General features: G+C 50.0%; 1 protein-coding gene across 1 annotated transcript in view; it reads left to right on the top strand.

Annotated features, from left to right (window-relative positions):
- Nucleotides 1–23106, top strand: part of LOC128687811 (uncharacterized) — an 834709-nt gene that overhangs the window by 531778 nt on the left and 279825 nt on the right. The gene's annotated exons all lie outside the window — the stretch shown is intronic.

Below are 23106 nucleotides of genomic sequence, written 5' to 3'. Positions count from 1 at the left end.
CCTTGCCTTGGCAAACGTCTGTAGCCACGCCCACGTCTGAGGTCTTTTGTTCTTGACGCCTCAGACCTAGGCGTCAGGTCGTACACGTGATTGTGGAGGGTGCTAGGACCACCATAAAAGCCCAAGGAAGAGCTGAGTAGGGAGATTCGAGCGGAGCTGCTGCTGGGGTGCAGAGCTCCGAGCAGAGACTTCGAGAGGAGCTGCTGCTGGGGTGCAGGGCTCGAGAGAAGGCTGCTGAAGTCTCTGGAGGAGACTGTTGGAGGCATTGGGCAGAGTACTGGCTTGGCGCAGTACTCGTGCTGTGTAGGTCTTGGGACCTGTGGCTTAGTTCCTGTAGTGAACTGTCCTCTGTGCTATATTGTAAGTTATATTAATTTTGGTCAAGTTGATTATGTTCCCTGTCTCACTGCTTATGTGTACCACCCCATTTTATCTGAACCCCAATGATGTACTCCTGTTCCCAAATATATTATTGTACAAGGACTTAATAATAAACTGTGTTTGAGTAGAATAGTAATATTCACTGTCCCCGTTATTAGCTATTCCTATTTCTTATATTTTATTATATTTATATATGAGTGAAGAGTGGGCGAGGCATATGTTAGTGAGTAGGGTAGAGTTAATGAGAGTGTCGTGGTGGTCACCACTGACCTGTCATTACCTACCTACCTCCGCTAATCATCTCACTCCTAACACCGGGCCAGCCTCTCCCCTGCCTACATAATCCCTTACTCCCATATTCCCCACTTATATCCTATTCAATCATTACCCCCCTACATGACATCCTGAACACCAGACTCACACTGGTGTTGTCCTGAACACAAGACTTACACTGGTGTTGTGTCCTAAACACCAGACTCACACCGGTGTTGTCTTGAACACCAGATTCACACTGGTGTTGTGTCCTGAACACCAGACTCTCACTGGTGTTGTGTCCTGAACACCAGACTCACACTGGTGTTGTGTCCTGAACACCAGACTCACACTGGTGTTGTGTCCTGAACACCAGACTCACACTGGTGTTGTGTCCTGAACACCAGACTCACACTGGTGTTGTGTCCTGAACACCAGACTCACACTGGTGTTGTGTCCTGAACACCAGACTCACACTGGTGTTGTGTCCTGAACACCAGACTCACACTGGTGTTGTGTCCTGAACACCAGACTCACACTGGTGTTGTGTCCTGAACACCAGACTCACACTGGTGTTGTGTCCTGAACACCAGACTCACACTGGTGTTGTGTCCTGAACACCAGACTCACACTGGTGTTGTGTCCTGAACACCAGACTCACACTGGTGTTGTGTCCTGAACACCAGACTCTCACTGGTGTTGCACAGCATAAGTGACGTTTCTTTTTATTTAGTCACTAACAAGTGTTTCTTGGATTGGCTTAAAATGGTTTTTGGCGATGTATTCTGTAATAATGATAAGAACTCATAAGTTTAGTACGAATAAATGCAAGTTTGGAATTTTACTGAAATAATTTAGAATAATCATAATTTGTGCAAGTAGATATACATTGTATACAGTCCTGGCTGACATCAATGTATACAGTCCTGGCTGACATCAATGTATACAGTCCTGGCTGACATCAATGTATACAGTCCTGGCTGACATCAATGTATACAGTCCTGGCTGACATCAATGTATACAGTCCTGGCTGACATCAATGTATACAGTCCTGGCTGACATCAGTGTACATAATATAATCATAATTTGTGCAAGTAGATATACATTGTATACAGTCCTGGCTGACATCAATGTATACAGTCCTGGCTGACATCAATGTATACAGTCCTGGCTGACATCAATGTATACAGTCCTGGCTGACATCAATGTATACAGTCCTGGCTGACATCAATGTATATAGTCTTGGCTGACATCAATGTATACAGTCCTGGCTGACATCAATGTATACAGTCCTGGCTGACATCAATGTATACAGTCCTGGCAGACATCAATGTATACAGTCCTGGCTGACATCAATGACATACTACTATATAGAAAACCGCTTCTTATAAGAACATAAGAACATAAGAAAGGAGGAACACTGCAGCAGGCCTGTTGGCCCATACTAGGCAGGTCCTTTACAATTCATCCCACTAACAAACATTTGACCAACCCAATAAACAAACATTTGACCAACCCATGCTAAGTATTACGGGCATATTAGGTTAGTTTTGTCCCAGGATGCGATCCACACCAGTCGACTAACACCCAGGTATCTATTTTACTGATGGGTGAACAGGGACAGCAGGTGTCTTAAGGAAACACGTCCTAATGCTTTCCAGCCGTACCGGGGATTCGATCTCCGGACTTCAGTGTGTCCCGTAGCAATAGAGCTACGGGACACCATAGCCGGGAACTGATGGAACCAAATCAATTACTCGAGAATGCATTTTCTGATCACATTGAACCTTTTTTCATTGATATCTTTTAATTAAAACCCAGTTTGTCACTCATTTTGAGCTGAGTAATTTTCAGTTTGCTAATATTGTTAAGCAAATTGTCTCCCATGAATTAACTGGTGAATGCCTCTTTCGATCAGTTTCAAACCATAAATAATAATTTTGTTAATAAAAAGGATTATTTTTATTAATTTAACCTGTATAATTACTAAATTGCCAAATTTTGGCCAATTTGCTTTTTTTTAAAATAATAAATTTTTATTTCAAGATTTTAGAGATTTTATTTTACATGAAATATAAATAAAAAAAGCAAATTAGGAAAAAAAAATAAAAACTCTGATTTTTATGGAGTTTTTAAAGTTTAACGAGGAGAGACTTTATTTTCCGAAACATTGTCGGATGATTTATCATAAATTTTCGTTTATTACTCGAGACACTGTATGATCCTCATGGGTTTAGCGCTTAATATTGAATGTAATAATTAACGGAGAATGTTTTATACAATCTGCTTCCAGATCTGAACACTTGTGTAGTGTATGTTGGGCAAGACTCGTGGGCGCACTATGCGCAGTGCTACACGCGTGGGCGCACTATGCGCAGTGCTACACGCGTGAGCGCACTATGCGCAGTGCTACACGCGTGGGCGCACTCTGCACAATGTTACACACGTGTGGCCCTACTATGCGCGGTGGTACACATGCGGGGGCGCACTATGCACAGTGCTGCACAAGCGGGGGCGCATTATGCACACTGATACTCATGAAGGGGCGCACTATGGACACAGCTACACATGAGGGGGCGCACTATGGACACAGCTACACATGCGGGGGCGCACTATGCACACTGCTACACATGCGGAGGCGCACTATGTACACTGCTACACATGCGGGGGCGCACTATGCACACTGCTACACATGCGGGGGCGCACTATGTACACTACTACACATGCGGGGGCGCACTATGCACACGGCTACACATGCGGGGGCGCACTATGCACACTGCTACATATGCGGGGCCGCACTATGCACAGTGATACACATGCGGGGGCGCACTATGCACATTGCTACACATGCGGGGGCGCATTATGCACACTACTACTCATGACGGGGAGCACTATGCACACTGCTACACATGCGGGGGCGCACTATGCACACTGCTACACATGCGGGGGCGCACTATGCACACTGCTACACATGCGGGGGCGCACTGTACACACTGCTACACATGCGGGGGCGCACTATGCACACTGCTACACATGCGGGGGCGCACTATGCACACTGCTACACATGCGGGGGCGCACTATGCACACTGCTACACATGCGGGGGCGCACTATGCACACTGCTACATATGCGGGGGCGCACTATGCACACTGCTACACATGCGGGGGCGCACTATGCACACTGCTACATATGCGGGGCCGCACTATGCACACTGCTACACATGCGGGGGCTCACTATGCACACTGTTACACATGCGGAGGCGCACTATGCACACTGTTACACATGCGGGGGCGCACTATGCACACTGCTACACATGCGGGGGCGCACTATGCACACTGCTACACATGCGGGGGCGCACTATGCACACTGCTACACATGCGGGGGCGCACTATTCACTGCTACACATGCGAGGGCGCACTATGCACACTGCTACACATGCGGGGGCGCACTATGCACACTGCTACACATGCGGGGGCGCACTATACGCACTGCTACACATGCGGGGGCGCACTATGCGCACTGCTACACATGCAGGGGTGCACTATGCACACTGCTACACATGCGGGGGCGCACTATGCACACTGCTACACATGCGGGGGCGCACTATGCACACTGCTACACATGCGGGGGCGCACTATGCACACTGCTACACATGCGGGGGCGCACTATGCACACTGCTACACATGCGGGGGCGCACTGTACACACTGCTACCCATGCGGGGGCGCACTAGGCACACTGCTACACATGCGGGGGCGCACTGTACACACTGCAACACATGCGGGGGCGCACTGTACACACTGCTGCACATGCGGGGGCGCACTATGCACACTGCTACACATGCGGGGGCGCACTGTACACACTGCTGCACATGCGGGGGCGCACTATGCACACTGCTACACATGCGGGGGCGCACTATGCACACTGCTACACATGCGGTGGCGCACTATGCACACTGCTACACATGCGGGGGCGCACTATGCACACTGCTACACATGCGGGGGCGCACTGTACACACTGCTACACATGCGGGGGCGCACTGTACACACTGCTACACATGCGGGGGCGCACTGTACACACTGCTACACATGCGGGGGCGCACTGTACACACTGCTGCACATGCGGGGGCGCACTGTACACACTGCTGCACATGCGGGGGCGCACTATGCACACTGCTACACATGCGGGGGCGCACTGTACACACTGCTACACATGCGGGGGCGCACTATGCACACTGCTACACATGCGGGGGCGCACTATGCACACTGCTACACATGCGGGGGCGCACTATGCACACTGCTACACATGCGGGGGCGCACTATGCACACTGCTACACATGCGGGGGCGCACTATGCACACTGCTACACATGCGGGGGCGCACTGTACACACTGCTACACATGCGGGGGCGCACTGTACACACTGCTACACATGCGGGGGCGCACTATGCTGAATGCTACACATGCGGGGGCGCACTGTACACACTGCTACACATGCGGGGGCGCACTGTACACACTGCTGCACATGCGGGGGCGCACTGTACACACTGCTGCACATGCGGGGGCGCACTGTACACACTGTTACACATGCGGGGGCGCACTATGCGCCCTGCTACACGTGCGGGGGCGCACTATACACACTGCTGCACATGCGGGGGCGCACTGTACACACTGCTGCACATGCGGGGGCGCACTGTACACACTGCTGCACATGCGGAGGCGCACTGTACACACTGCTACACATGCGGGGGAGCACTGTACACACTGCTGCACATGCGGGGGGACACTGTACACACTGCTTCACATGCGGGGGCGCACTGTACACACTGCTACACATGCGGGGGCGCACTGTACACACTGCTACACATGTGGGAGCGCACTATGCGCACTGCTCCACATGCGGGGGCGCACTATGCGCACTGCTACACATGCGGGTGCGCACTGTACACACTGCTACACATGCGCGGGCGCACTGTACACACTGCTGCACATTCGGGGGCGCACAGTACACACTGCTGCACATGCGGGGGCTCACTGTACACACTGCTACACATGCGGGGGCGCACTGTACACACTGCTGCACATGCGGGGGCACACTGTACACACTGCTACACATGCGGGGGCGCACTGTACTCACTGCTGCACATGCAGGGGGCGCACTGTACACACTGCTGCACATGCGGAGGCGCACTGTACACACTGCTACACATGCGGGGGTGTACTGTACACACTGCTGCACATGCGGGGGCGCACTGTACACACTGCTACACATGCGGGGGCGCACTGTACACACTGCTGCACATGCGGGGGCGCACTGTACACACTGCTGCACATGCGGAGGCGCACTGTACACACTGCTGCACATGCGGGGGCGCACCGTACACACTGCTACACATGCGGGGGCGCACTGTACACACTGCTGCACATGCGGGGGCGCACAGTACACACTGCTGCACATGGGGGGGCGCAATGTATACACTGCTGCACATGCGGGGGCGCACTGTACACACTACACATGCGGGGGCGCACTGTACACACTGCTGCACATGCGGGGGCGCACTGTACACACTGCTGCACATGCGGGAGCGCACTGTACACACTGCTACACATGCGGGGGCGCACTATACGCACTGCTACACATGCGGGGGCGCACTGTGCACTGCTACACATGCGGTGGCGCACTATGCGCACTGCTACACATGCGGGGGCGCACTATGAGCAGTGCTACACATACGGGGGCGCACTATGCGCACTGCTACACATGCGGGGGCGCACTATGCACACTGCTACACATGCAGGGGCGCACTATGCGCACTGCTACACATGCAGGGGTGCACTATGCACACTGCTACACATGCGGGGGCGCACTATGCGCACTGCTAATCATGCGGGGGCGCACTATGTGCACTGCTACACATGCGGGGGCGCACTATGCACACTGCTACACATGCGGGGGCGCACTATGCACACTGCTACACATGCGGGGGCGCACTATGCACACTGCTACACATGCGGGGGCGCACTATACGCACTGCTACACATGCGGGGGCGCACTATGCGCACTGCTACACATGCATTGGTGCACTATGCACACTGCAACACATGCGGGGGCGCACTATGCACACTGGTACACATGCGGGGGCGCACTATACACACTGCTACACATGCGCGGGCGCACTGTACACACTGCTGCACATGTGGGGGCGCACTGTACACACTGCTGCACATGCGGGGGCGCACTGTACACACTGCTACACATGCGGGGGCGCACTATGCGCACTGCTACACATGCGGGGGCGCACTATGCGCACTGCTACACATGCGGGGGCGCACTATGCGCACTGCTACACATGCGGGGGCGCACTATGCGCACTGCTACACATGCGGGGGCGCACTATGCACACTGCTACACCTGCGGGGGCGCACTATACACTGCTACACAGGCGGGGGCGCACTATGCGCACTACTACACATGCGGGGGCGCACTATGCACACTGCTACGCATGCGGGGGCGCACTATGCACACTGGTACACATGCGGGGGCTCACTTTGCACACTGGTACACATGCGGGGGCGCACTATGCGCACTACTACACATGCGGGGGCACACTATGCACACTGCTACACATGCGGGGGCGCACTATACACACTGCTACACATGCGGGGGCGCACTGTACACACTGCTGCACATGCGGGGGCGCACTGTACACACTGCTACACATGCGGGGGCGCACTGTACACACTGCTGCACATGCTGGGGCGCACTGTACACACTGATACACATGCGGGGGCGCACTGTACACACTGGTGCACATGCGGGGGCGCACTGTACACACTGCTGCACATGCGGGGGCGCACTGTACACACTGCTGCACATGCGGGGGCGCACTGTACACACTGCTGCACATGCGGGGGCGCACTGTACACACTGCTACACATGCGGGGGCGCACTGTACACACTGCTACACATGCGGGGGCGCACTGTACACACTGCTGCACATGCGGGGGCGCACTGTACACACTGCTGCACATGCGGGGGCGCACAGTACACACTGCTGCACATGCGGGGGCGCACTGTACACACTGCTGCACATGCGGGGGCGCACTGTACACACTGCTACACATGCGGGGGCGCACTGTACACACTGCTGCACATGCGGGGGCGCACTGTACACACTGCTGCACATGCGGGGGCGCACTGTACACACTGCTGCTCATGCGGGGGCGCACTGTACACACTGCTGCACATGCGGGGGCGCACTTTAAACACTGCTGCACATGCGGGGGCGCACTGTACACACTACTGCACATGTGGGGGCGCACTATGCACACTGCTACACATGCGGGAGCGCACTATGCACACTGCTACACATGCGGGGGCGCACTGTACACACTGCTGCACATGCGGGGGCGCACTGTACACACTGCTGCACATGCGGGGGCTCACTGTACACACTGCTGCACATGCGGGGGCGCACTGTACACACTGCTACACATGCGTGGGCGCACTATGCGCTCTGCTACACATGCGGGGGCGCTGTATGCGCACTGCTACACATGCCGGGGCGCACTATGCATACTGCTACACATGCGGGGGCGCACTATGCGCACTGCTACACATGTGGGGGCGCACTATGCGCACTGCTACACATGCGGGGGCGCACTATACACTGCTACACATGCGGGGGCGCACTATGCGCACTGCTACACATGCGCGGGCGCACTATGCACACTGCTACGCATGCGGAGGCGCACTATGCACACTAGTACACATGCGTGGGCGCACTATACGCACTGCTACACATCTGGGGGCGCACTATACACACTGCACATGCGGGGGCGCACTATGCACACTGCTACACATGCGGGGGCGCACTATGCACACTGCTACACATGCGGGGGCGCACTATGCGCACTGCTACACACGCGGGGGCGGACTATGCACACTGTTACACATGCGGGGGCGCACTATGCACACTGCTACACATGCGGGGGCGCACTATACACACTGCTACACATGCGGGGGCGCACTATGCTCACTGCTACACATGCGGGGGCGCACTGTACACACTGCTGCACATGCGGGGGCGCACTATTCACACTGCTACACATGCGGGGGCGCACTGTACACACTGCTACACATGCGGGAGCGCACTGTACACACAGCTACACATGCGGGGGCGCACTGTACACACTGCTGCACATGCGGGGTCGCACTGTACACACTGATACACATGCGGGGGCGCACTGTACACACTGCTGCACATGCGTGGGCGCACTGTACACACTGCTGCACATGCGGGGGCGCACTGTACACACTGCTACACATGCGGGGGCGCACTATGCGCACTGCTACACATGTGGGGGCGCACTATACACACTGCTACACATGCGGGGGCGCACTGTACACACTGCTGCACATGCGGGGGCGCACTGTACACACTGCTACACATGTGGGGGCGCACTATACACACTGCTACACATGCGGGGGCGCGCTGTACACACTGCTACACATGCGCGGGCGCGCTGTACACACTGCTACACATGAGGGAGCGCACTATGCGCACTGCTGCACATGCGGGGGCGCTCTTTACACACTGCTGCACATGCGGGGGCGCACTGTACACACTGCTACACATGCGGGGGCGCGCTGTACACACTGCTACACATGCGGGAGCGCACTATGCGCACTGCTACACATGCGGGGGCGCACTGTACACACTGCTGCACGTGCGGGGGCGCACTGTACACACTGCTGCACATGCGGGGGGCGCACTGTACACACTGCTGCACATGCGGTGGCGCATTATGCGCACTGCTGCACATGCGGAGGCGCAATATGCACACTGCTATACATGCGGGGGCGCGCTATGCACACTGCTGCACATGCGGGGGCGCACTGTACACACTGCTACACATGCGGGGGCGCACTATGCGCACTGCTGCACATGCGGGGGCACACTATGCGCACTGCTGCACATGCGGGGGTGCACTGTACACACTGCTACACATGCGGGGGCGCACTGTACGCAATGCTGCACATCCGGGGGCGCACTGTACACCCTGCTACACATGCGGGGCGCACTGTACACACTGCTGCACATGCGGGGGCGCACTGTACACACTGCTGCACGTGCGGGGGCACACTGTACACACTGCTACACATGCGGGGGCGCACTGTACACACTGCTGCACATGCGGGGGCGCACTGTACACACTGGTACACATGCGGGGGCGCACTGTACACACTGCTGCACATGCGGGGGCGCACTGTACACACTGCTGCACATGCGGGGGCGCACTGTACACACTGCTGCACATGCGGGGGCGCACTGTACACACTGCTGCACATGCGGGGGTGCACTGTACACACTGCTACACATGCGGGGGCACACTGTACACACTGCTGCACATGCGGGGGGGCACTGTACACACTGCTGCACATGCGGTGGCGCACTGTACACACTGCTGCACATGCGGGGGCGCACTGTACACACTGCTGCACATGCGGGGGCGCACTGTACACACTGCTGCACATGCGGGGGTGCACTGTACACACTGCTACACATGCGGAGGCACACTGTACACACTGCTGCACATGCGGGGGCGCACTGTACACACTGCTGCACATGTGGGGGCGCACTGTACACACTGCTGCACATGCGGGGGCTCACTGTACACACTGCTGCACATGCGGGGGCGCACTGTACACACTGCTACACATGCGTGGGCGCACTATGCGCTCTGCTACACATGCGGGGGCGCTGTATGCGCACTGCTACACATGCCGGGGCGCACTATGCATACTGCTACACATGCGGGGGCTCACTATGCGCACTGCTACACATGCGGGGGCGCACTATGCGCACTGCTACACATGCGGGGGCGCACTATGCGCACTGCTACACATGCGGGGGCGCACTATGCGCACTGCTACACATGCGGGGGCGCACTATGCGCACTGCTACACATGCGGGGGCGCACTATGCGCACTGCTACACATGCGGGGGCGCACTATGCACACTGCTACACATGCGGGGGCGCACTATGCGCACTGCTACACAGGTTACTGGAACTTGCATATTGTTATTTTAATTTATTGCATTAGTTTTCCTCTTGATGCTGGTGATTGGATCGTGATCCAAGGAACTGGACTTACCTTCCTCCTTGTTTGAATCCAATTTGAATTCCTCTCGTTCCACAGGCGACACATGACCTCTAAGAATTTAGCGATCTCCTCTCTCAGTATTCAATACCTAGTTAATGTATTGGATGGAACGTTGTATTCTGTACCTGGTGTATGTAATGGATGGAACGTTGTATTCTGTACCTGGTGTATGTAATGGATGGAACGTTGTATTCTGTACCTGGTGTATGTAATGGATGGAACGTTGTATTCAGTACCTGGTGTATGTAATGGATTGAACGTTGTATTCTGTACCTGGTGTATGTAATGGATGGAACGTTGTATTCTGTACCTGGTGTATGTAATGGATGGAACGTTGTATTCTGTACCTGGTGTATGTAATGGAACGTTGTATTCTGTACCTGGTGTATGTAATGGATGGAACGTTGTATTCTGTACCTGGTGTATGTAATGGATGGAACGTTGCATTCTGTACCTGGTGTATGTAATGGATGGAACGTTATATTCAGTACCTGGTGTATGTAATGGATGGAACGTTGTATTCTGTACCTGGTGTATGTAATGGATGGAACGTTGTATTCCGTGCCTGGTGTATGTAATGGATGGAACGTTGTATTCTGTACCTGGTGTATGTAATGGATGGAACGTTGCATTCTGTACCTAGTGTATGTAATGGATGGAACGTTGTATTCTGTACCTGGTGTATGTAATGGATGGAACGTTGTATTCTGTACCTTGTGTATGTAATGGATGGAACGTTGTATTCTGTACCTGGTGTATGTAATGGATGGAACGTTGTATTCTGTACCTGGTGTATGTAATGGATGGAACGTTGTATTCTGTACCTGGTGTATGTAATGGATGGAACGTTGTATTCTGTACCTGGTGTATGTAATGGATGGAACGTTGTATTCTGTACCTTTTGTATGTAATGGATGGATCGTTGTATTCAGTACCTGGTGTATGTAATGGATGGAACGTTGCATTCTGTACCTGGTGTATGTAATGGATGCAACGTTGTATTCTGTACCTGGTGTATGTAATGGATGGAACGTTGTATTCTGTACCTGGTGTATGTAATGGATGGAACGTTGTATTCTGTACCTGGTGTATGTAATGGATGGAACGTTACATTCAGTACCTAGTGTATGTAATGGATGGAACGTTACATTCAGTACCTAGTGTATGTAATGGATAGAACGTTGTATTCTGTACCTGGTGTATGTAATGGATGGAACGTTGTATTCAGTACCTTGTGTATGTAATGGATGGAACGTTGTATTCAGTACCTGGTGTATGTAATGGATTTAACGTTGTATTCCGTACCTTGTGTATGTAATGGATGGAATTTTATATTCAGTACCAAGTGTATGTAATGGATGGAACGTTGTATTCCGTACCTAGTGTATGTAATGGATGGAACGTTGTATTCAGTACCTGGTATATGTAGTGGATAAAACGTTGTATTCAGTACCTGGTGTATGTAATGGATTTAATGTTGCAATCTGTATCTGGTGTATGTAATGGATGGAACGTTATATTTAGTACCTGGTGTATGTAATGGATGGAACGTTGCATTCATCACCTGGTGTATGTAATGGATTTAATGTTGTATTCTGTACCTTGTGTATGCAATGGAATGGACGGAACGTTGTATTCAGTACCTGGTATATGTAGTGGATAAAACGTTGTATTCAGTACCTGGTGTATGTAATGGATGGAACGTTGTATTCAGTACCTGGTGTATGTAATGGATGGAACGTTGTATTCAGTACCTAGTGTATGTAATGGATGGAACGTTGTATTCAGTACCTGATGTATGTAGTGGATAAAACGTTGTATTCAGTACCTGGTGTATGTAATGGATGGAACGTTGTATTCAGTACCTAGTGTATGTAATGGATGGAACGTTGTATTCAGTACCTGGTGTATGTAGTGGATAAAACGTTGTATTCAGTACCTGGTGTATGTAGTGGATAAAACGTTGCATTCAGTACCTGGTGTATGTAATGGATGGAACGTTGTATTCAGTACCTAGTGTATGTAATGGATGGAACGTTGTATTCAGTACCTAGTGTATGTAATGGATGGAACGTTGTATTCAGTACCTGGTGTATGTAGTGGATAAAACGTTGTATTCAGTACGTGGTGTATGTAGTGGATAAAACGTTGTATTCAGTACCTGGTGTATGTAGTGGATAAAACGTTGCATTCAGTACCTGGTGTATGTAATGGATGGAACGTTGTATTCAGTACCTAGTGTATGTAATGGATGGAACGTTGTATTCAGTACCTAGTGTATGTAATGGATGGAACGTTGTATTCAGTACCTGGTGTATGTAATGGATGGAACGTTGTATTCAGTACCTGGTGTATGTAATGGAAGGAACGTTGTATTCAGTACGTAGTGTATGTAGTGGATGGAACGTTTCTTGAGTTTAGGCTGTGTAGGCACAAATGTTGTCGGATTCTGTGACATACCTCTGGTGGGGAACAATCTCTTAATGTTAGGTTGTGTTACTTGTCATCTGACAGTTTTATTAATCAAATTATTTTTCTTGTGATATAATTAGAAAATGTCACTTTTGATCAGTAATAATTCTGTGACTTTATTTAGATATCGTATGTTAAATGAGTTTAATGTTCTGTTGTGTGTCTATAACATCTGTGTGCCCTCAACACCCTTCTCAAACACTTGTTTGTTATGTACACTAACCTTACAATTTCTTTTTTTAAAAGCTGGTCAGTCTTACTTATTAGAAAAGTTTGTTTTTTTTTGGACGAAATTGGAAAGATTGATATACTGCCGCAATTTTTCATGAAGATTGTGTGATAATGCAGCTTGTAGCAGCTTCAAGGTTAATAAACTTGTACATTTTAGGATAGTGGTCATTTTGAAAGGTTTCTATCAGATGTGGACCGCGTATGTCCTATATTCATTATTTTTATTCAAGAAATTTGGATATTAGCTTCCATGTGATCACTCACGAATGTCGCTTCTGATTAAATTCAAATCTTGATCACTAATATTTAACAGCATTATCAACATATGCCCGCACTCTGCACTGTTCTTATCACATACATTGAGGTAGAGGGGAGAGGGATTACGGAACACGGGGATACTTTCCTGGGATCACAGAACACGGGGATACCTTCCTGGGATCACAGAACACGGAGATACGTTCCTGGGATCACAGAACACGGGGATGCCTTCCTGGGATCACAGAACACGGGGATACCTTCCTGGGATCACAGAACACGGAGATACGTTCCTGGGATCACAGAACACGGAGATACGTTCCTGGGATCACAGAACACGGGGATACCTTCCTGGGATCACAGAACACGGAGATACCTTCCTGGGATCACAGAACACGGGGATACCTTCCTGGGATCACAGAGCACGGGGATACGTTCCTGGGATCACAGAGCACGGGGATACCTTCCTGGGATCACAGAGCACGGGGATACCTTCCTGGGATCACAGAACACGGGGATACCTTCCTGGGATCACAGAACACGGGGATACCTTCCTGGGATCACAGAACACGGAGATACCTTCCTGGGATCATAGAACACGGGGATACCTTCCTGGGATCACAGAGCACGGGGATACCTTCCTGGGATCACAGAACACGGGGATACCTTCCTGGGATCACAGAGCACGGGGATACCTTCCTGGGATCACAGAACACGGAGATACGTTCCTGGGATCACAGAACACGGGGATACCTTCCTGGGATCACAGAACACGGAGGTACGTTCCTGGGATCACAGAACACGGGGATACCTTCCTGGGATCACAGAACACGGAGATACCTTCCTGGGATCACAGAGCACGGGGATACCTTCCTGGGATCACAGAGCACGGGGATACCTTCCTGGGATCACAGAACACGGGGATACCTTCCTGGGATCACAGAACACGGGGATACGTTCCTGGGATCACAGAGCACGGGGATACCTTCCTGGGATCACAGAGCACGGGGATACCTTCCTGGGATCACAGAACACGGGGATACCTTCCTGAGATCACAGAACACGGGGATACCTTCCTGGGATCACGCGGCCTCCGGAATACATCGAGTTACATTAAGCTATTACTGTACATATGAATATTGTTTATTTTCAATTTTACACATTAAGAATGCAGTGTTTTTCTGTTTCATTATTGTTTAAAAATCTCTCAACTCTGTAATATAAATGTAAGTTAAATATTTAACAATGGAGAGACGGTGCTCAAGTTCTGAACAGTAATTGTAAATTTTGAATCTCAAGTTCCTGCAATAAAATACGTTTTTTAAGTTTACATTTTTTTAAACTTTAAGTTTCATGTAGCTGGAAATTTATTCAAACTTTTATTTTCGTAACTGATTTCTGATTGTTTTCATCAGGTTACTGATTATGGAGATTGATTCAGAAATTTAATGTTGTTTTTGCAGTTTATAAGCCTAACGGGCGAGATTGTAATTATTAATGATGAATGCCATTGTACTCTCAGAGAAACTCAGTTATTTAATATTTAACCTCCCGTGTTGTTTAATAATCATTGTGCAATAAGCATTACCTTATATACTGAAAATAATTATAACATAAATAAAAAGAACATAGTAAAAGTATCGGTATCGGCCGAGATGTGTGTGTGTGTATATGTGTATATATATATATTATACACACACAAAATTACGACATTCAAAATCGTAAGAGGAATTGATAGAAGAGATGGAGAGTTAAAGGGCCAGCATCAAGGGGACACAGGATGAAGCTGGAGACAGTTAAGTCATAGGGATGTAACGAAATATTTTAGTGTCAGGGTGGATTAAAAGTTGAATGACTTGGACGATGAAGTGATGAAGGCAAACTAAATACACAGCTTCACGCGTAGATATGACAAGGCCCATGCTCCCAGAAATTTGTAATGCCAGAGTGGTCTGAGAAGAGTGACCAGGAGCTAAGTCTCGATCCCCGCAAACACAAATCGGCGAGTACATATTTTGAGACTTTAATCTGAGAGAACATAGGTGTTTTACATGATGGAAAATTTGTATCAACAATATTGCAGGGTGGAGGAAGTGCCTGTCATAACCACTACCCTCATCTCCCAACCCATGATAAATTGTCATAGAACCTTTACGATAGGCGGCAGTGACGTTGAGTATGACGCTGAATATGATTGATACCCTCATCAAAACCCACTTGGGATTAGTCATTTGCGAAAATCATTGAAAATTTACCTGTTGATTGCCATCTGTTAGACAAATACCTCTTCTTTTCCTTCCTGTGGTTTACTGTAAATGTTTCTGTTTATCATATATCATCCTGACAGTGTGTACACTCTCACTTGCATGTAATCTCTTGTATATAGTTGCAAGGGTCGAGCCCTAGCTCCTGGCCCTGCTTCTCAACTAGGCGCTTATCAGATTTACTCCATCCTAGCCTCGTGGGCCTATCGTGGGGTAGTCCTCATGCAGAGATCCTATGTACAGGCTGATTGTAGAAATTAGGTGCTGGAATGAAGGATTTTGTAAGAAATAATGTTAGGAAAAATTATTCATTGTTTAATTCTAATATGAGTTTAAATGGATGGAAAATACAAAATTCCATCCAAGAGGAATAAAAGTAGTTTCAGTTCCTCGGATAAAAAAAAAACTTTTATTGACATCCAAAACCAATTTTAAAGAAAGAAATCGTCGTAGTAATTTTTGTATTAAAAAGCTTCAAATTTAAACGTAAGTTACCATAAAAAAAACTGAATTACCGGGTCTCATGCGTTATAAGAGAGAAGTTGGTAATGCAGTTTTATATTAAGTATAAAAACTCGTGACAAGAAAGTGTTTAGTATCGTCTCGATCTAGTACAATACACGTCAGTTTTGTGCATAAATAAACAGTACACTGATATCCTACGAAGGAATGATAACATTTTATATTGACTTAAGTTTAACTTGAAGGTTTTATCTATGTGATTTATGTACGAGTTTCCACATTAACGAAGATATTAATAAACACACATTATAATTTTTTGCGAAATTTTATTCACATTTGTTGCCCTGAGGGCAGGTTAGCTTTGTCTGGTGGGGGAATTATGGTCTTCCGTGTTAGGACCAGACTTGGTGGTCTTTGGTTCCATCAAGATGGTAATGCCATGTAGGAGCCAAATTAAGCATTCCCGGTTGTTTAATTGGAAGGTGCCCAGTAAATTCCTTGTTTCCTCTTGTTAAATGTAAAGAGGTCAAATGGGAGGTTCAGTGCAGTCGCCCAGTTGGCTGTTATAACATCGCAATATTTTGGTAGCCTCAAGCAAACATCATTGAGTGGGCACCATTTTGGTCCTGTGGCTGCCATTTAGTGCTCACTGACTGAAACAAATGACCCCCGGGCTAAGCTCTGGGGTCGTTTGTTCTAGATCTTTTGTTAGGCTCAGTCGTGGGTAGGGAAATAGGGAACTGAAAGTAATTACTAAAGTTACAAGGATAATTATCTTCCTACACAAACTGTTGACGGCACCAGCGCGCCTCCGGACTCGCATCAATACTTGGTGTGGCTCTCGGGCACTCTGTTGTCCGACCCCTGTACCGGCGTCCATCCTGACACCTGTACCGGCGTCCACCCTGACACCTGTACCGGTGTACACCCTGACCCCTTGTACCGGCGTCCACCCTGACACCTGTACCGGCGTCCACCCTGACACCTGTACCGGTGTACACCCTGACCCCTTGTACCGGTGTACACCCTGACACCTGTACCGGCGTCCACCCTGACACCTGTACCGATGTACACCCTGACCCCTTGTACCGGCGTCCACCCTGACACCTTGTACCGGCGTCCACCCTGACACCTGTACCGGCGTCCACCCTGACACCTTGTACCGGCGTCCACCCTGACACCTGTACCGATGTACACCCTGACCCCTTGTACCGGTGTACACCCTGACACCTGTACCGGCGTCCACCCTGACACCTGTACCGGTGTACACCCTGACCCCTTGTACCGGCGTCCACCCTGACACCTTGTACCGGCGTCCACCCTGACACCTGTACCGGCGTCCACCCTGACACCTTGTACCGGCGTCCACCCTGACACCTTGTACCGGCGTCCACCCTGACACCTTGTACCGGCGTCCACCCTGACACCTTGTACCGGCGTCCACCCTGACACCTTGTACCGGCGTCCACCCTGACACCTTGTACCGGCGTCCATCCTGACACCTTGTACCGGCGTCCACCCTGACACCTTGTACCGGCGTCCACCCTGACACCTTGTACCGGCGTCCACCGTGACACCTGTACCGGCGTCCACCCTGACACCTTGTACCGGCGTCCACCCTGACACCTTGTACCGGCGTCCACCCTGACACCTTGTACCGGCGTCCACCCTGACACCTTGTACCGGCGTCCACCCTGACACCTTGTACCGGCGTCCACACTGACACCTTGTACCGGCGTCCACCCTGACACCTTGTACCGGCGTCCATCCTGACACCTTGTACCGGCGTCCACCCTGACACCTTGTACCGGCGTCCACCCTGACACCTTGTACCGGCGTCCACCGTGACACCTGTACCGGCGTCCACCCTGACACCTTGTACCGGCGTCCACCCTGACACCTTGTACCGGCGTCCACCCTGACACCTTGTACCGGCGTCCACCCTGACACCTTGTACCGGCGTCCACCCTGACACCTTGTACCGGCGTCCACCCTGACACCTTGTACCGGCGTCCACCCTGACACCTTGTACCGGCGTCCACCCTGACCCCTTGTACCGGCGTCCACCCTGACACCTTGTACCGGCGTCCACCCTGACACCTTGTACCGGCGTCCACCCTGACACCTTGTACCGGCGTCCACCCTGACACCTTGTACCGGCGTCCACCCTGACACCTTGTACCGGCGTCCACCCTGACACCTTGTACCGGCGTCCACCCTGACACCTTGTACCGGCGTCCACCCTGACACCTTGTACCGGCGTCCACCCTGACACCTTGTACCGGCGTCCACCCTGACACCTTGTACAGGCGTCCATCCTGACACCTTGTACCGGCGTCCACCCTGACACCTTGTACCGGCGTCCACCCTGACACCTTTTGATACCTCGGAGTTTTGCTCTATTTATATCTTCTCGGTTTCTTCCACGATTTTCTGGTCGTTCGCTGATCAGACGACAGATTTCCACGGAGTCGTCATCCAAACGACCTCTACACATACTAGACTATCCTGACTCCGAAATTCTCTTACTTTCTCGCTCACATCATAGGAAATGAACGACCTGGAAATCTCTATCCCTTGTAGACGTACTAAGACCATCTTGGAAGAAATTCTTTTCCCTTCCACAGGCAAAACCTATTGATTAGTTTACTGGCCATGGTATTAGCAAAGCTCCCGTGAGGCATGGTGGCCAAAACATATCCTTCAGTGCCCATAAGGATGGGTGGTATATTGCCACTGTAAAGGATGCTTAACACTGGCAATTTTTCTCATATCAGTTCTATCGATAACATCGGTCTCTTAAAACAGACATTCCTCACTCAATTCGACACTCATCCCTCACAATATAATCAAGCAGGAATTTATGCAGCGTGTCCCGGATATTCAGGGGCTCTAGAATCTCCGTCACCGAAGTGGAAACGACTCCTTCCCGCTTGAGGTCGGCGACTTTATGCAAGCAATGTTGCTAAACTGACTTTCGATTACTAGGATCTTCCATCTTCATTTTAAAGGCACTGGAACTATATTCAACGCCTCAACAATGCGGATAATGATAAATTAGACACGTGTTTTGTTACAGTCACTCGATCTTTTTCCCCGATGATGAGATGCATAACGACAGGACGCCTCTTTAGCGCAATTATAACCCTTATTAATATTGGCTTTCAGTTGTTCTCCGGCAGCCCATGTCTATACATGTGATGCACGGTCTACTTTTTGCAGCTTTCCCCTTCATGCCATTTTTGTATCTAACGTACATATTTTTTATTTCTTTCTTGCCTGCAGCACTCCATGTATAAGGTGATTTCAATGCTTATGATTTTCTCTGGGGAGGTTCTCAGTGTTAGTCTTGTGGGGACCAGGTATAAGCTTTTCTCTATTTTTTTTCCTCTCCATGTCTTACACAACGACACATTTACACATTTAGATCACTGGACTTTAGTCAGTATCTGATCTTCGACATAATTTCTTTCCTCCATCTAACTAATTAAAAAATTTTTCAGTATACGCACTGGAAAGAGCCATGATAGCAGAGATAATCATTCTATTTTTTTTACATTGATGTGTGGGGAGGGATACGATAGTGAGGGAGGACATTGCTGCCTATGACCGATATTACGTCGGTCATAGGCAGCAGCTATGAGGCCAAACCTGAACCACAGGTCTAGCGTGCTTGCTAGAAAGTCCAACATTGAGACGAGTAGCACCAGAGACTCGACACACTTCCCACATTGTGTGAATGTATGTATGTGTGTGTTTGTGTGTGCGCGCGTGCACGCGCAAACAGATGCTGTACTCACCTAGTTGTGGTTGCGGGGGTCGATTCACAGCTCCTGGCTCTGCCTCTTCACCTGGCCGCTACCCGGTCACTCTTCCCGCTCCGTGATCTTTATCATACTTCTTCATAAAGCTATGTATGGATCCTCCCTTCACTACATCACTGCCCAGGCTATTCCACTTCCTGACAACTCTGTGACTGAAAAAATACTTCCTAACATCCCTGTGGTTCATCTGAGTCTTCATCTTCCAACTGTGACCCCTCGTTGCTGTGTCCCATCTCTGGAACATCCTGTCTCTGTCCACCTTGTCTATACCTCTCAGTATTTTACATGTCGTTATCATATCTCCCCTAACTCTCCTGTCTTCCAGTGTCGTCAGGTCAATTTCCCTTAACCTCTCCTCGTAGGACATACCCCTTAGCTCCGGGACTAGTCTTGTTCCAAACCTTTGCACTTTCTCTAGTTTCGTCACATGCTTGGCTAGGTGTGGGTTCCAAACTGGCGCTGCATATTCCAATATGGGCCTAACGTACACAGTGTACAAAGACCTGAATGACTCCTTATTTAGATGTCGGAATGCTGTTCTTAGGTTTGCCAGGCGCTCGTATGCTGCAGCAGTTATTTGGTTGATGTGCATCTCAGGAGATGCTCCTGGTGTCATACTCACACCAAGATCCTTTTTCTTGAGTGAAGTTTGTAGGATTTGGCCACCTAGACTGTACTCCGTCTGTGGTTTCCTTTGCCCTTCTCCAATCTTGATAAATTTGCACTTGGTGTGGTTGAACTCCAGGAACCAGTTCCTGGACCAGGCCTGCAGTCTGTCAAAATCCCTCTGTAGTTATACCTGGTCTTCGTCCGATTGAATTCTTCTCATCAACTTCATAACATCTGCAAACGGAGACACTTCGGAGTCTATTCCTTCCGTCATGTCGTTCACAAATACCAGAAACAGTACCGGTCCTAGGTCTGATCTCTGTGGCACCCCGCTCGTTACAGGTGCCCACTCTGGCACCTCGCCAGGTACCATGACTCACTGTTGTCTTCCTGACAGGTATTCCCTGATCCACTGTAGTGCCTTCCCTGTTATCCCTACACAAGTCCTGCATCCGTATCGTTCACTTCGCATGTATAGGTGTTTGTGTGTGTGTGTGTGTGTGTGTGTGTGTGTGTGTGCTTGTGTGTGTCTTGTGTGTGTTGTGTGTGTGTGTGTGTGTGTGTTCTCACCTAATTGTGGTTGCAAGGGTCGAGACTCAGCTCGTGTGTGTGTGTGTGTGTGTGTGTGTTTGTCTAGTGCATGTTTATATATTCTGTGAACATAAACACTGCTCGACTATGGTCTGCCTTAACATTATCACTATTTTTATAAGGCCTGTTCTGTCACCTGTATTTGAAATAGGATAGCAAATATTAATTATCCATATCAAATGTTACACTATCCTCCGTCAAATTTCAACTGATTCCATATACACAAGTGTATTACGTCCCATATACACCAGTCCAAATTTTCTGTGTGTATTGCATGCCTAGTAAATCTAATATGTTTGTTATGCAATATCGTCGGCCACATAATCCGATGCAAGCCTACCAGCGCGCGCGAGCTGGTAGGCGTGGGTGACACAGACACACACAGATAAAGACAGAGAGACACACAGACACAGACACAGACACACGCGCGCGCGCGCACACACACACACACACACACACACACACACACACACACACACACACACACACACACACAGGAAGGATCCAGGAGAATAAGGAGAGTAGTCGAAGAGCCAGAAATGAATATGCATAAAGGAGGGAGACCCAACAACAATATGAAAATGACACAGCAGGGAAAGCCAAGTCCGACCCAAAGCTGTTGTTCAGTCACGTCAGGAGAAAAATAACAGTCAAGGACCAGGTAATCAGGCTGAGGAAGGGAGGGGGTGAATCACAAGAAATGACCGGGAAGTATGTGAAGAGCTCAACATGAGATTTAAAGAAGTATTGACAGTGGAGACAGAAAGGACTCCTGAAACACGGAGGAGTGGGGTACACCACCAAGCGCTAGACACAATACGTGCAACCGAGGAAGAGGCGAGGAGACTGCTAAGTGAACTAGATGCCTCAAAGGCGATAGGGCCGGATAATATCTCTCCATGGGTCCTGAGAGAGGGAGCAGAGGTGCTTCCTGTACCACTATCAACAATCTTCAACACATCTGTCGAAACAGGGCCAATACCTGAGGTATGGAAGGCAGCAAATGTAGTCCCAATTTTTAAAAAAAGGAGACAGGCACGCAACACTAAACTACAGACCAGTGTCACTGTCATGCTTAGTATGCAAAGTCATGGAGAAGATTATCAGGAGAAGAGTGGTGGAACACCTAGAAAGGAACAAGCTTATCAACGACAACCTGCACGGATTCAGGGACGAGAAATCTTTCTTCACAATCCTACTAGAGTTCTATGAAAAGGTGACAGCAGTAAGACAAGAGAGAGAGGGGTGGGTAGACTGCATTTTCTTGGACTGTAAGAAGGCTTTTGACAGTTCCACACAAGAGATTAGTGCAAAAGCTGGAGAACCAGGCAGGTATAACAGAGAAGGCGCTGCAGTGGATCAGGAAATACCTGACAGGAAGGCAGCAGAGGTCATGGTACACGACGAGGTGAAGGAGTGGCACCTGTGACGAGTGGGGTTCCACAGGGGTCAGTCCTAGGCCCGGTTCTGTTTCTGGTATATGTGAATGATATGACGGAAGGAATAGACTCAGAAGTGTGTCTGTTTGCAGATGATGTCAAGTAAATGAGGAGAAATCAATCGGCGAGGGACCAGGTAGGACTACAAAGGGATCTGGATCTGG

Source organism: Cherax quadricarinatus, chromosome 10 (genome assembly GCF_038502225.1).
Source record: "Cherax quadricarinatus isolate ZL_2023a chromosome 10, ASM3850222v1, whole genome shotgun sequence".
In the NCBI taxonomy this organism is placed as follows: Eukaryota; Metazoa; Arthropoda; class Malacostraca; order Decapoda; family Parastacidae; genus Cherax; species Cherax quadricarinatus.
This window is presented reverse-complemented; position numbering and strand designations above follow the sequence as displayed.